The sequence below is a fragment of the Triturus cristatus genome, chromosome 9 (assembly GCF_964204655.1).
Source record: "Triturus cristatus chromosome 9, aTriCri1.1, whole genome shotgun sequence".
NCBI classification, from domain to species: domain Eukaryota; kingdom Metazoa; phylum Chordata; class Amphibia; order Caudata; family Salamandridae; genus Triturus; species Triturus cristatus.
Window position 1 is genome coordinate 1,217,125,803 of NC_140592.1, and position 13,112 is coordinate 1,217,138,914.

Genomic DNA, 13,112 nt, shown 5'->3' on the forward strand with positions numbered 1-13,112 from the left:
GTAAGAGTGGTGGGGCCAGGTTGGGGGAGGGGGGTGTTTCGACAGACGATGACGAGAGAAAATTAAATAAATAATAAATGTTCCCTCATCATCGTCCGTCGAAATCCCCCCCCCCCACCGCTCTTACCTGCATGGGCATCAGCTGCACAGCGGTGTCACCAGCCTGTCACAGCGGTGTTCTGTATAAGTTAAATTCCACATCAAATAAGAAGGCAGTCCAAGAAAGAGCATGTTACTCTAATCAAGCCTGCTTATGATTAGTGCTTAAATGAGAAGTTGCCTGGCACAAGTAAAACTTTCCAGAGAACCTTCATCACAAAAAACACAAACTGAAGTAAGTTTATTGATGTGAATTTCAAAGGAAAGCTTGATATAAAAAATGGCACTTAGGTTACACGTATTAATGACCGTCAGGGGCACGAGCCTATTTCTGGCAGCCACCAATTGAGTGACCACCTCACGGGGTCACCAAAATCTCAGTCTCGTCAGAACAGAGCCTGAGGGAGTTGGTGTTCATCCAACTGGTGATGGCTGTCAAACAACTTCTAAACTGTTTCTAAATGATAGCGGTTTTACATTCTCACCTACGGATAACCTGTGAATCATCAACATATGCATAAAAGTAACAGTCAAAAGAGGTAATTAGGTCAAACAAGGGGACAGCATACTGGTTACACTGCATAGGGCTCATGTTTAGCTCCGCGGCACTCCACAAAGAAGATCCTTACAAACAGAGCAGATAGTGGGGATAGCTGAACAGCGGGGATGGCTGAACGGCCTGTGACGTAAAGGCAAGAAAATGGGAAACCCAACCTAGAGCATGGCCTCTAATCTCAGCTGCAGGCAATCTGCCCAGATGATTGGATGTGAGACCGTGCCAAAGGCCGCTGATAGATCCAAGAGGTTTAGAGCAGAAGAGCCTTCATTAGAGCAGAGGAGCCTCGATTAGAGCAGGAGAGCCTCGATTAGAGCAGGAGAACCTCGATTAGAGCAGAAGAGCCTCGATTAGAGCAGGAGAGCCTTGATTAGAGCAAAAGAGCCTCGATTAGAGGAGGGGAGCCTCAATTAGAGCAGGAGAGTCTTGATTACAGCAGAAGAGCCTCGATTAGAGCAGGAGAGCCTCGATTAGAGCAGAAGAGCCTCGATTAGAGCAGAAGAGCCTCGATTAGAGCAGAAGAGCCTCGATTAGAGCAGGAGAGCCTTTATTCGAGCAAAAGAGCCTCGATTAGAGCAGGAGAACCTCGATTAGAGCAGAAGAGCCTCGATTAGAGCAGGAGAGCCTTGATTAGAGCAAAAGAGCCTCGATTAGAGGAGGGGAGCCTCAATTAGAGCAGGAGAGTCTTGATTACAGCAGAAGAGCCTCGATTAAAGCAGACGAGCCTCGATTAGAGCAGGAGAGCCTCGATTAGAGCAGGAGAGCCTTGATTAGAGCAGAAGAGCCTCGATTAGAGCAGGAGAGCCTCGATTAGAGCAGAAGAGCCTCGATTAGAGCAGAATAGCCTCGATTAGAGCAGGAGAGCCTTTATTCGAGCAAAAGAGTCTCGATTAGAGGAGGGGAGCCTCAATTAGAGCAGGAGAGTCTTGATTAGAGCAGAAGAGCCTCAATTGAAGCAGAAGAGCCTCGATTAGAGCAGGAGAGCCTCGATTAGAGCAGGAGAGCCTCAATTAGAGCAGGAGAGCCTCGATTAGAGCAGGAGAGCCTCGATTAGAGCAGGAGAGCCTCGATTAGAGCAAAAGAGCCTCGATTAGAGCAGGAGAGCCTTCATTAGAGCAAAAGAGCCTCGATTAGAGGAGGGGAGCCTCAATTAGAGCAGGAGAGTCTTGATTAGAGCAGAAGAGCCTCAATTGAAGCAGGAGAGCCTTCATTAGAGCAAAAGAGCCTCGATTAGAGGAGGGGAGCCTCAATTAGAGCAGGAGAGTCTTGATTAGCGCAGAAGAGCCTCGATTGAAGCAGAAGAGCCTCGATTAGAGCAGGAGAGCCTTGATTAGAGCAGGAGACTGAGGAGAGCCTTGATTAGAGCAGAAGAGCCTCGATTAGAGCAGGAGAGCCTTGATTAGAGCAGGAGAGCCTCGATTAGAGCAGAAGAGCCTTCATTATCATTAGAGCTGAAGAGCCTCGATTAGAGCAGGAGAGTTTTGATGAGAGCAAGAGAGCTTCGATTAGAGCAGGAGAGCCTTGATTAGAGCAGGAGAGACAAGATTAGAGCAGGAGAGCCTTGATTAGAGCAGAGGAGCCTCGGTTCGAGCAGGAGAGCCTCGATTGGAGCAGGACAGCGTTGATTAGAGCACAAGAGCCTTCACTATCATTAGAGCTGAAGAGCCTCGTTCGAGCAGGATACCTTCAATTAGAGCAGGAGAGCTTTGATTAGAGCAGGAGAGCCTTGATTAGAGCAGGAGAGCCTTGATTAGAGCAGGAGAGCCTTGATTAGAGGAGGAGAGCCTCGATTAGAGCAGGACAGCCTAGATTAGAGCAGGAGAGCCTAGATTAGAGCAGGAGAACCTTCATTATCATTAGAGCTGAAGAGCCTCGAGTAGAGCAGGAGAGCCTCAACTAGAGAAGAAGAACCTCATTTAGAGCAGGAGAGCTTTAATTAGAGCAGAAGAACCTTCATTACCATTAGAGCTGAATATCCTTGATTAGAGCAGAAGAGCCTCGATTAGAGCAGGATAGCCTCAATTAGAGCAGGAGAGACTCCAGCATCTAGTATCATGCCGACGTCATAACGATGGTGATCAACACGGTCTCAGTACTTGCTGGACTAAAGCCTGACTGAAAGATGTTTAACAGCAAAATTGTTTTCAATGAGGTGGGACAGCTGGGAATGTACACATCTCACTATGACTCTGGAGACAAACAACACAAGAGAGATGGGACCCCAAGTCAAGAGAGGTTTTCTTCAAAAGCCAGATCACTGAGGCTGTCTTGCAAAAGTGAGTTACTGCGCCCGTGACCAAAGACAAATAGCTGCAATCACAGGTGCCAAAGCGATCAGGGATCCAAAGGAGAGACAGATTTGATGGTTGGCCTTTTAGTTGAAATAGCATCTTGCAAGATTGGAATAAAAACTGGCCAAGAGCATAAGAGTCCTATATCACCCTCCTGAGGAAGGGTGCCAGGAGGAGGGGCGGCAGAAATGAAGAAAAGAGGCAAGAAATTGTGTCATAAAATAACTCTGCTAAATTGGAGCAGAGTTTCTTCGATGGGGAGGGCCCAACAGTGGTGGCGTCAAAAATTTCCAGAGAATTATGCACTGCAAACAGTCCTTTTGTCAACACCAATAATTTGATTGTTGATAGTAGCTAGAGTGATGTATCCCTCACTGATTTCTTAAAATTGTAAATATCAAAGGAGGCGTACACAGGCCTCTGCCCCCTCCTCCCTTCTTCCCCCCTTCCAGTCTTCTTAGTCCTCTTTACCCTGATACCCTAGAAGAAAGACCCTTTCTAAGGAGCTGGTGTTACATCAGATTGCGTATCTAATGTAGCTATCAAAGGGAGACCAATAGCTCTCCCTAGCTCTACCTCGAGCCGTCTTGGTCTGGTTTATCCCGCTGCTCTAGAAGAGAATGAACTGGCCATTGCATCAAACTCAGACCTTTTAAATGTGTGTCTATCAAGAGCCGAGTGCAGGCCCCGCCCCATGCCTTGGCTCCAGCTCCACCTCCAGCCCTGTTGGTCATGTTTATCTTGCAGTATTTGAGAAGATGACAACCCCCCAGAAGCGGACACTGCATGCCTCTAAGGCATTTTGATTTTTTTGGGGGGCACAAACACAAAACCCACCCAGGCCGCACTCCCACCCCGCTTGGTCTGTTTTTAGCCAGTTTCCGAAAAGAGAAAGAGGGTCCCCCTCAGCAACTGCTAATGGATTCTTCCACTTCCAACATTTCTTAAATTTGTAGACATTCTAAGAGTAAACATATTCCTCCCAGGGCACACTTCAAACTCTTTTGTTCTGTTTTTTTTGTTAGTGCCCCAGGACAGAAGGTTCCCCAACCCCTAACAACTGCTACTGGATTCCCTCCAAGACTTCTTCAATTTCCTAATCTGAAGGAGATGAGCACAGACTCCCCGAGCGGCACTCCGGATCCTTTTTATTATGTTTCGGCTAATGAGAAGAGGATCCCTGAGCATATTCCACTGGATCCCTGCTAGATTTCTTAAATATATAGATATCGCGGGGAGAGGACTCCTGACAGTCAATGATCAATGCTACGTAGATGGTCCAACAGGAAGCAATGTGCCATCTGGTACCTAAGATTCACTCATCATTCAAAACCAGCAGCTCTGTACAGTAACCAGCCCATCAAATGCTACATAGATGGTCCAACAAGAAGCAATGTGCCATCTGGTACCCAAGAGTCACTCATCCTCGACCGGCAGCATTGTACAATAACCAGACCAACAAATGCTACGTAGATGGTCCAACAGGAAACAATGTGCCATCTGGTAACCAAGAGTCACTCATCCTTGGCCAGCAGCATTGTACAATAACCAGCCAAACACATGCTACGTGGATGCTTCATCAAGAAGAAATGTGCCATCTGGCACCCAAGAGTCAGTCATCCCAAACCAGCAGTGCTGTACAATAACCAGCCCAACAAATGCTACATAGATGGTCCAACAGAAAGCAATGTGCCATCTGGTACCCAAGAATCACTCCTCATCCTCGGCTGGCAGCATTGTACAATAACCAGCCCAAGAAATGCTACATAGATGGTCCAACAGGAAGCAATGTGCCATCTGGTACCCAAGAGTCACTCATCATCCCCAATCTGCAGCATTGTAAAATAACCAGCCCAACAGATGCTATGTAGATGGTCCAACAAGAAGCAATGTGCCATCTGGTACCCAAGAGTCACCCATCCTCACCAGCAGCATTGTACAATAACCAACCCAACAAATACTACATAGGTGTTCCAACAAGAAGCAATGTGCCATCTGGTACCCAGGAGTCACTCATCATCCTTGGCCCGCAGCATTGTATAATAACCAGCCCAACAAATGCTGCGTAGATGATCCAACAGGAAGCAATGTGCCATCTGGTACCTAAGAGTCACTCATCATCCCAAACCAGGAGCTCTGTACAGTAACCAGCCCATCAAATGCTACATAGATGGTCCAACAAGAAGCAATGTGCCATCTGGTACCCAAGAGTCACTCATCCTCGACCGGCAGCATTGTACAATAACCAGACTAACAAATGCTACGTAGATGGTCCAACAGGAAACAATGTGCCACCTTGTACCCAAGATTCACTCATCCTCGTCCGGCAGCATTGCACAATAACCAGCCAAACACATGCTTCGTAGATGCCTCATCAAGAAGCAATGTGCCATCTGGCACCCAAGAGTAGGTCATCCCAAACCAGCAGTACTGTACAATAACCAGCCCAACAAATGCTACATAGATGGTCCCACAGGAAGCAATATGCCATCTGGTACCCAAGAATCACTCATCATCCTCGGCTGGCAGTATTGTACAATAACCAGCCCAACAAATGCTACGTAGATGGTACAACAGGAAGCAATGTGCCATCTGGTACCCAAGAGTCACTCATCATCCCAAACCAGCAGCACTGTACAATAACCAGCCCAACAAATGCTATGACGATGCTCCAACAGGAAGCAATGTGCCATCTGGTACCCAAGAGTCACTCATCCTCGGCCAGCAGCATTGTACAATAACCAGTCCAACAAATGCTATGTAGATGATCCAACAAGAAGCAATGTGCTATCTAGTACCCAAGAGTCACGCATCATCCCAAACCAGCAGAACTGTACAATAACCAGCCCAACAATTGCTAAGCGGATGCTCCAACAGGAAGCAATGTGCCATCTGGTACCCAAGAGTCACTCACCTTGGCTGGAAGCATTGTACAATCACCAGTCCAACAAATGCTACGTAGATGGTCCAACAGGAAGCAATGTGCCATCTGGTACCCAAGAGTCACTCATTCTTGGCCGGCAGCATTGCCAATGACCAGCCCAACAAATGCTACTTAGATGGTCCAACGGGAAGCAATATGCCATCTGGTACCCAAGAATCACTCATCATCCTCGGCTGGCAGCATTGTACAATAACCAGCCCAACAAATGCTACGTAGATGGTCCAACAGGAAGCAATGTGCCATCTGGTACCCAAGAGTCACTCATATTCCCAAACCAGCAGCTCTGTACAGTAACCAGCCCATCAAATGCTACTTAGATGGTCCATCAAGAAGCAATGTGCCATCTGGTACCCAAGAGTCACGCATCATCCCAAACCAGCAGAACTGTACAATAACCAGCCCAACAAATGCTACGTAGATGGTCCAACAGGAAGCAATGTGCCATCTAGTACCCAAGAGTCACTCATCATTCCAAACCAGCAGCACTGTACAATAACCAGCCCAACAAATGCTACATAGATGGTCCAACAAGAAGCAATGTTCCATCTGGTACCCAAGAGTCACTCATCCTCGACCGGCAGCATTGTACAATAACCAGACCAACAAATGCTACGTAGATGATCCAACAAGAAGCAATGTGCCATCTAGTACCCAAGAGTCACGCATCATCCCAAACCAGCAGAACTGTACAATAACCAGCCCAACAAATGCTACGTAGATGATCCAACAAGAAGCAATGTGCCATCTAGTACCCAAGAGTCACGCATCATCCCAAACCAGCAGAACTGTACAATAACCAGCCCAACAAATGCTACGTAGATGGTCCAACAGGAAGCAATGTGCCATCTAGTACCCAAGAGTCACTCATCATCCCAAACCAGCAGCACTGTACAATAACCAGCCCAACAAATGCTACATAGATGGTCCAATAAGAAGCAATTTTCCATCTGGTACCCAAGAGTCACTCATCCTCGACCAGCAGCATTGTACAATAACCAGACCAACAAATGCTACGTAGATGGTCCAACAGGAAGCAATGTGCCATCTGGTACCCAAGAGTCACTGATCCCTAACCGGCAGCATTGGCAACGACGAGCCTAACATCATGCATGCGCCACTCCACACTGAGAGCACCATACAGCATCTCCCAGAACAGGCAATGATCATATGTGACAGTGTGCACTGTGCTGTAACCTGCCACACAAGCCTTAGTAACCTTCAGTAGGCAACACCTACGTAAATCACCCAAGGCTACCTACCTCCCTCCATTCAACAGGTAATAATAACCGAATAAGCAACCCAGCAAGCCAGGAGGTAGCACTCTGCAGTATCATCCCACACATGCCCATGTTCTGGGGTGATTCCACCCAGCTGGGTCTTGTAAAGATCAGCAGATTCATAAAATCTAATTTCATTCCTTGTGTAACCAGAAGAAATTAACATGATGCTTATGTTACGTTCCATAAACATTTCACTTTTTACAGATTTTTATTATTTCTTAAACAAAGCTGTTGGTTGATGCTGAATTTCATGGTAGAATAAAAAAGGACCGGTTATTGGCACGGATAGAGAATGTATTAGTATCTAGACATTGTACTGCAAACATGTTACTTATTCTGCCTGGTTTGCCTCCTGCCCATTCGTCAGTTGCACCTGAAAACCAGAGATCTGCCTCAAAACTGCATTTTGAGTTATTCCCCATTTTGAGTCTCCCAACCACTGCATTCTGTCATTTAGGGGGGGGCCATGTTGTTTCAGGAATGAGGCTGACAGCGACCAGATGCTTCACTCCTAATAGAATTTTCAGTTGTGTGTTCAAATGAACCATTACAGTATGCAAAATGTCCTAATTCTGGACTTTTATTTACTAAAGCACGTGCATTTTAGGAGTCGTAGTCCTTGCTTCTACCATCATATCTGAAAACACTGCTCTGTATCAGGAAAGCCCATGACTTGTACTTACTCTGCTGAGGACACTTGAATCCAAACTGCTGCAGTCGCAATGATCTGGCTGAAGGCACTCAAGAGCGAAATCTCCCTCCTTTGAGCCTACCAGGCGGCACAAGTTGTCTGTGGCAAAAGACATATTCTGAACTTACTAAGAGCATATAGGGGCTTGTAGCCTGCCCATTGCTCACCATTGGCTGACTTTACTGTCACTCTCATGTGCTTGCTTTCCTTCGGATGGCATTCTTTGTTTCATGGAGCATAACCTGTTTACCATCTCTTTGATTGGCTGGCTTCAGTGCTTCCTGTCCTCGCTTTTAGGGGACTACTTTTTTCTTTTTGTTTTAGCACTCCATGAAAGTACATGTGTTTTCCAGCTGTCTCCCTTGTGTGCTTTTTTCCCCACACAATGCTCTCTCTCACCCATGTGCTTTTCTTCCCCTCCTACCTACTCATGATGCCTTTGCTCACCTGTATGCTTCTCCTCCCAGCATGCCCCTGCCTGCCGTGTTCGTCAGGAGCAGCCCATGCAGGTAAGAGCGGTGTGGGGGACTCGACAGATGACGAAGAGGGAAAATTCATTATTTATTTAATTTTCCCTCGTAGTCGTCTGTCGAGTCCCCCCCACCCTGCTCCACTGCCCCACCGCTCCTGCTGTTCTTCTCCCCCTGCATGCCACGTTGCTCTTTCCCGTGTTCTCCCCTAGCTGCTGTGTTCATGCTATCCGTGCATGCTGTGTTGCTTTTCCCTGCCTGCCCTGATGCTTCTCCCCCCACCTGCCATGTTGTTTCACCAATGATACCTGCCATGTTGTTTCACCTCTACCCACTCATCCGTTGAATTATTGTTATTTTTTTTAAAGAAAAGGTGCATTGGCACTACGTTTTAAATGAGCGCTATTTCACTACTTTGTTTTTCATTTTCAATGCATTTTGGACAAGGAAAAAAAAATTCCTTTGTAAGCACGTAGATGCGGATTGAACTCGTATGTGTTTACAAAATGACAAAGTGGTCACCTCATTGCATCTTTTTTTTTTGCCATAATAGGCGCGACCTATTGGCTTTGCCAATGCTTTTTCTGTGTGTGATGGGGAGAACATTCACTGCTGCTGCCAGTGCTGCAACTGGCTTGTGTGTGAGCGAAGCTTGCTCTGCAGCCACCTATGCTGAGCATGTCTTACATTTGAAAGGAAATGACACTGCTGCTCAATATGCGCAGGTGGTGGGTGTGCAAGGGAAGCTTGCACTGCTGAAAGTCCAGGACCTGCTCTGTGTGTACCATTGTGAACGATTCAAACATTCAGTACCACATGTACGCGGATGACACTCAACTGTATCTGAAGATCTCTTCTCCGGATGACATGGAAACTCTTAATGGAGCGCTTCAAAAAACTCAACAATGGCTAACACATAACCATCTGCTACTTAACTCCTTCAAAACAGAATTTCTCCTGATTACCACCCCCCCCCCGCAACCACGAGGCCCCCACGCAAAACTGGATCAAACAAATCTCCGCACTCAACTGCACCCCGCATATGGTGGACTCCGCTTGCTCTTTAGGTGTCACTCTAGACACATTTCTAAACATGCAAGGCCAAATCAGTGCCACCGTTAAGAGCGCACTCTTAGGAAATCCAAACCCTTCCTACCTCCCGAGGATCTCCAGTCAGCAGTCCAGTCCTTAGTTATCCCACGAGTAGAATACGGTTTGGTGACCCTAGCGGGGCTTCGTAAATCTAGGTTAGCGCCGCTAAGTGTTACTCTGAATGCCTCGCCAGACTAATCACAGGCTCCAGAAAGCATGATCATATTACTCCTGACCTAATCCAGCTTAATTGGCGTCCCATTGAAGCAAGGATCCGTTTCAAGATGGCCTGCCTGACACATAAAGCTATACACTGCAATAGCCCCGTTTACCTGGCAAAAAAACTTGAGCTCTCAGGATCCATGCGAAACTTAAGAAGCTCCAATACCCTACTACTGAAACCACCGAAGTTCAACAAAAAAGAACTTACAATCGCACCTTCTCAGGGCTGGCTCCAAGAATTTGGAACACCCTCCCAATGGAGATCAGAGCCAACCCCTCGACTGCTTCATTAAAAAAACAGGTCAAATGGCTACTGTTGGAAGAACGTCATCCGCAATAGCCTCTCTGTCATCTGCTAGATACTGCCCTTTCGTGCTTGACAATCATTTTTACGTTATGGGTCGAAACATATGCTTGACAATTATTTTCACTTTGTGTTTGAAATATGTGCTGGATAAGGTTTAAATTGTATCTCGTCGTTCTTTGAAAGTAGTTTGATTCTGAAACTGCTCGGCCCATCTATGTTTCCTCAGCAAAAACCTCTATGACCTTTGCCAGACACTTCCCCTCGCTCCAAGAAGTTATGCTTGACAATTATTTTCATTTGCCGTTGAAATATGTGCTGTACAATCATTTTTGTTGGGATTTAAACTGTATGTCGTCCCTCTCTGGATGTAGTTCGATGATGAAACTGTTCGGCCCATCCAGTTGGGCTTCTACATGTTGGTCACTTGCTGCCTCTTCCTCCCCTGCACCCACATTTATTGCTAGGCCCCAGGTTCTTCTCATGTTGCTTTATTGTACTGTACTTACACTGTTTTTTCACCGCAACATCAGTTTTCTTTTTGTACAGCGCTCTGATACCCATCTGGGTCTTGTTCGAGCTTTATAAACCTTTTCAAATAAATAAATAAATAAGGACACGTCCCTGGGGTGTGCTGTGCTGGTTGTGCATCTGTGTGATGAAAAGTTGCATCGCTACCGCCTGTGCTGCCCATGGAAACATGGAACTGCAGTCGCATGTGGTGTGCCTGTGCTGTGGGAGTCGAGGGAAGCTTGCACTACACTTATTTGTGTCAATTGTGAGGGAAACTGTTCCACCGCTCTCCAAGCAGTACCTGTTCTGTGTGTTTGAGGGAAGCTTACAATGTTTTTGCCCATGCTCTGCTCATGCGTGTAAGCGTGGACTTCTGCTTACTGTGTGTAAGAAAGCACGGTTGTGCTACAGTGAGTGTGACAGAAGCTTGCACTGCTGTATCGTACTTCTTGTAGATGCGAGGAGATTTTACACTATTTTGCCCATGCTGTTCTTGGACTCTGTTTGAATAAAGTTTGCACAGCTGCTGTCCACCCACAACCCGCCCTGAATGGAAAGTGACTCTTGAGTACACGCTCTTCACTATACAAAAACCTCAGCTACTGGCTTTGCCGACGTGCGATTTGTGCGCCTTCAACGGCCCGAGGTCACGATCAAACGGCAGCTTTAACGTGCAAGTCTCTGAATCATCAAACAGAATGCTTAGCTTGTCAAATTATTCTCAGAAAGTGGAGCCAGCGGGAAGCCCCGATGTTCCTTCGACACCTCTTATCTGTGCAGTTAATCCCTGGTTTTGAGTAATGTTCCTGCCACTCAGACAAACTCTTTGTTCTTCAAGTGCAGTCTGGTGAAGAAGCCATCAATGGTGTTATCATCCGGGCACCAGACGCACGAGGGCAGGGGGCGGGGCTGGGCCACGAGGAGCCTCGCGCGCTGCTGCTGCTCAGCGCCCGAGCAGTCAGTCACGAGGGAGGAGTGACTCCGATGCCAGGCTCTGAAAGCCTAGTCTGGAGTCAGTCTCGAGTCAGGCAAAGGCGCACTCTGCCCCAGCCCTAGTGGCCTCATAGGCACTACTGCAGTCTATGAAACCGCCCCCATGTCCCTAAGGGCTGATAAACCTCTACACAATGGACTGAAACCATTAGAGAGAAAGCCGATAGGTTTGCTTTTTGTACCGTTCTTCACATGGTAGAAAACCACTTTGATGTCTCGCACACACAGACCAACACACATGCAGACAATGAGACACACACACACACGTGTGTATCAAGATCTATGCATACAGTCGTAGCGGCACCTATGCACACAGTTCTCCAGATTTTAATTCACCTGGGAATACACACAAATGCACATACCTATGTACGCATATCAACACAAAAAGGATGAAATACGCACACATACTCGCAGACTGCACACTGACAGTCCCACACAACAAACATGCAGGCGGACAGTTTTCACTCATACAGGCTTCGAAGATGTCCAGGGGCACGGACGGGCAAAGAAGTGATATAGGGCTACTGAGGGATACAGGCCTCCCCAATAACTAACCCACAGCCTTCTGCAGAGGAAATTCTATTCAAGACACAATGTTTCTCCAGCGGGCCTTTTTTTCGTGGGCTGACTGACAGCCCTGAGTTTTCAAAATATTAGATTTTTATGCTAAAAATGCTGCATCACAAATCACATTATTGTGCGCGGGGTGTGCATATTGTGAAGCTCTGCGGCTTCCTTTTTAAAGAGTTACAGAATCATTTTGGGTCTTGTGTGCAGAAAGTCTGCAGGACTCGCAGTCATCTCTTCTTGGGAGCTACTGTCTAAAGCAGATTCATCTCATACATTCGTGTTTTAAGTTTTTATTCACCATGTGTTCATTCTCTGCTGTGCATTTGTTACTTAGTCTAGGTTTTTTGTTGCAACAAACACTTCTGCTCAACCTCAGTGGCTTCCTCCCCTTTCTGCCATTAAACCGTGTTGACTCTTTGAAAAACCTCGAAGGATGACTGCCTGGATGAATGAATCGATGCTTCCCTGCTCTTGCAGAGACCCATCCTTTGTGTGCCTTGATATTTTAATAGTTTGCTGAGGAAATCCCATTTGAAGTAGACAAAGTGGTGGCACCTCAAGGCCCCTTCAATCTTTGACCTCTCATTTGAGAACTTTCTTCCACTGGATGATGGAAGACCCTCTAGCCAACTATACTCCTAGCAGGGCGCTACGGTCCTCGGAGGCCAGCCTGCTGGCCTGCCCCCGCTTTAGCTTGTCCTCTAAAGGAGGAAGAGCTTTCTCAACCTCCATCCCCCAAATTTGGAACAACTTGCCGACACCCTTCACCCGTTCAGGAAGAAATTAAAAACAGTTCTTTTTCGGAAGCCTGGGGCGTAATCTAACCAATTACATCTCCTCACGTGCAAGGGTAGGGATCTCTCTTATAGCGCTTAGAGACCTGAAGGTGATAACGCGCTCTACAAATGCGAATTACAATTACAAGACCAGTCCCCATGTCCAAATAATCTCCGCCGTTTTTTAAATGATCACTTGTGGGTAACAATACAATGTAGTCTACATGCTCATTTCATCCTTGGCCTCTTTGACTATAGTACAGTTCATGCTCATTTCATCCTTGGCCTCTCTGACTATAGTGCAGTGCATG

The 13,112-nt window shown here is 46.8% G+C and overlaps 1 protein-coding gene across 2 annotated transcripts in view; it reads right to left on the reverse strand.

The window, feature by feature from the left end:
• RGS6 (regulator of G protein signaling 6) overlaps positions 1 to 13,112 on the reverse strand; it is a 1,064,816-nt gene that overhangs the window by 672,396 nt on the left and 379,308 nt on the right. The gene's annotated exons all lie outside the window — the stretch shown is intronic.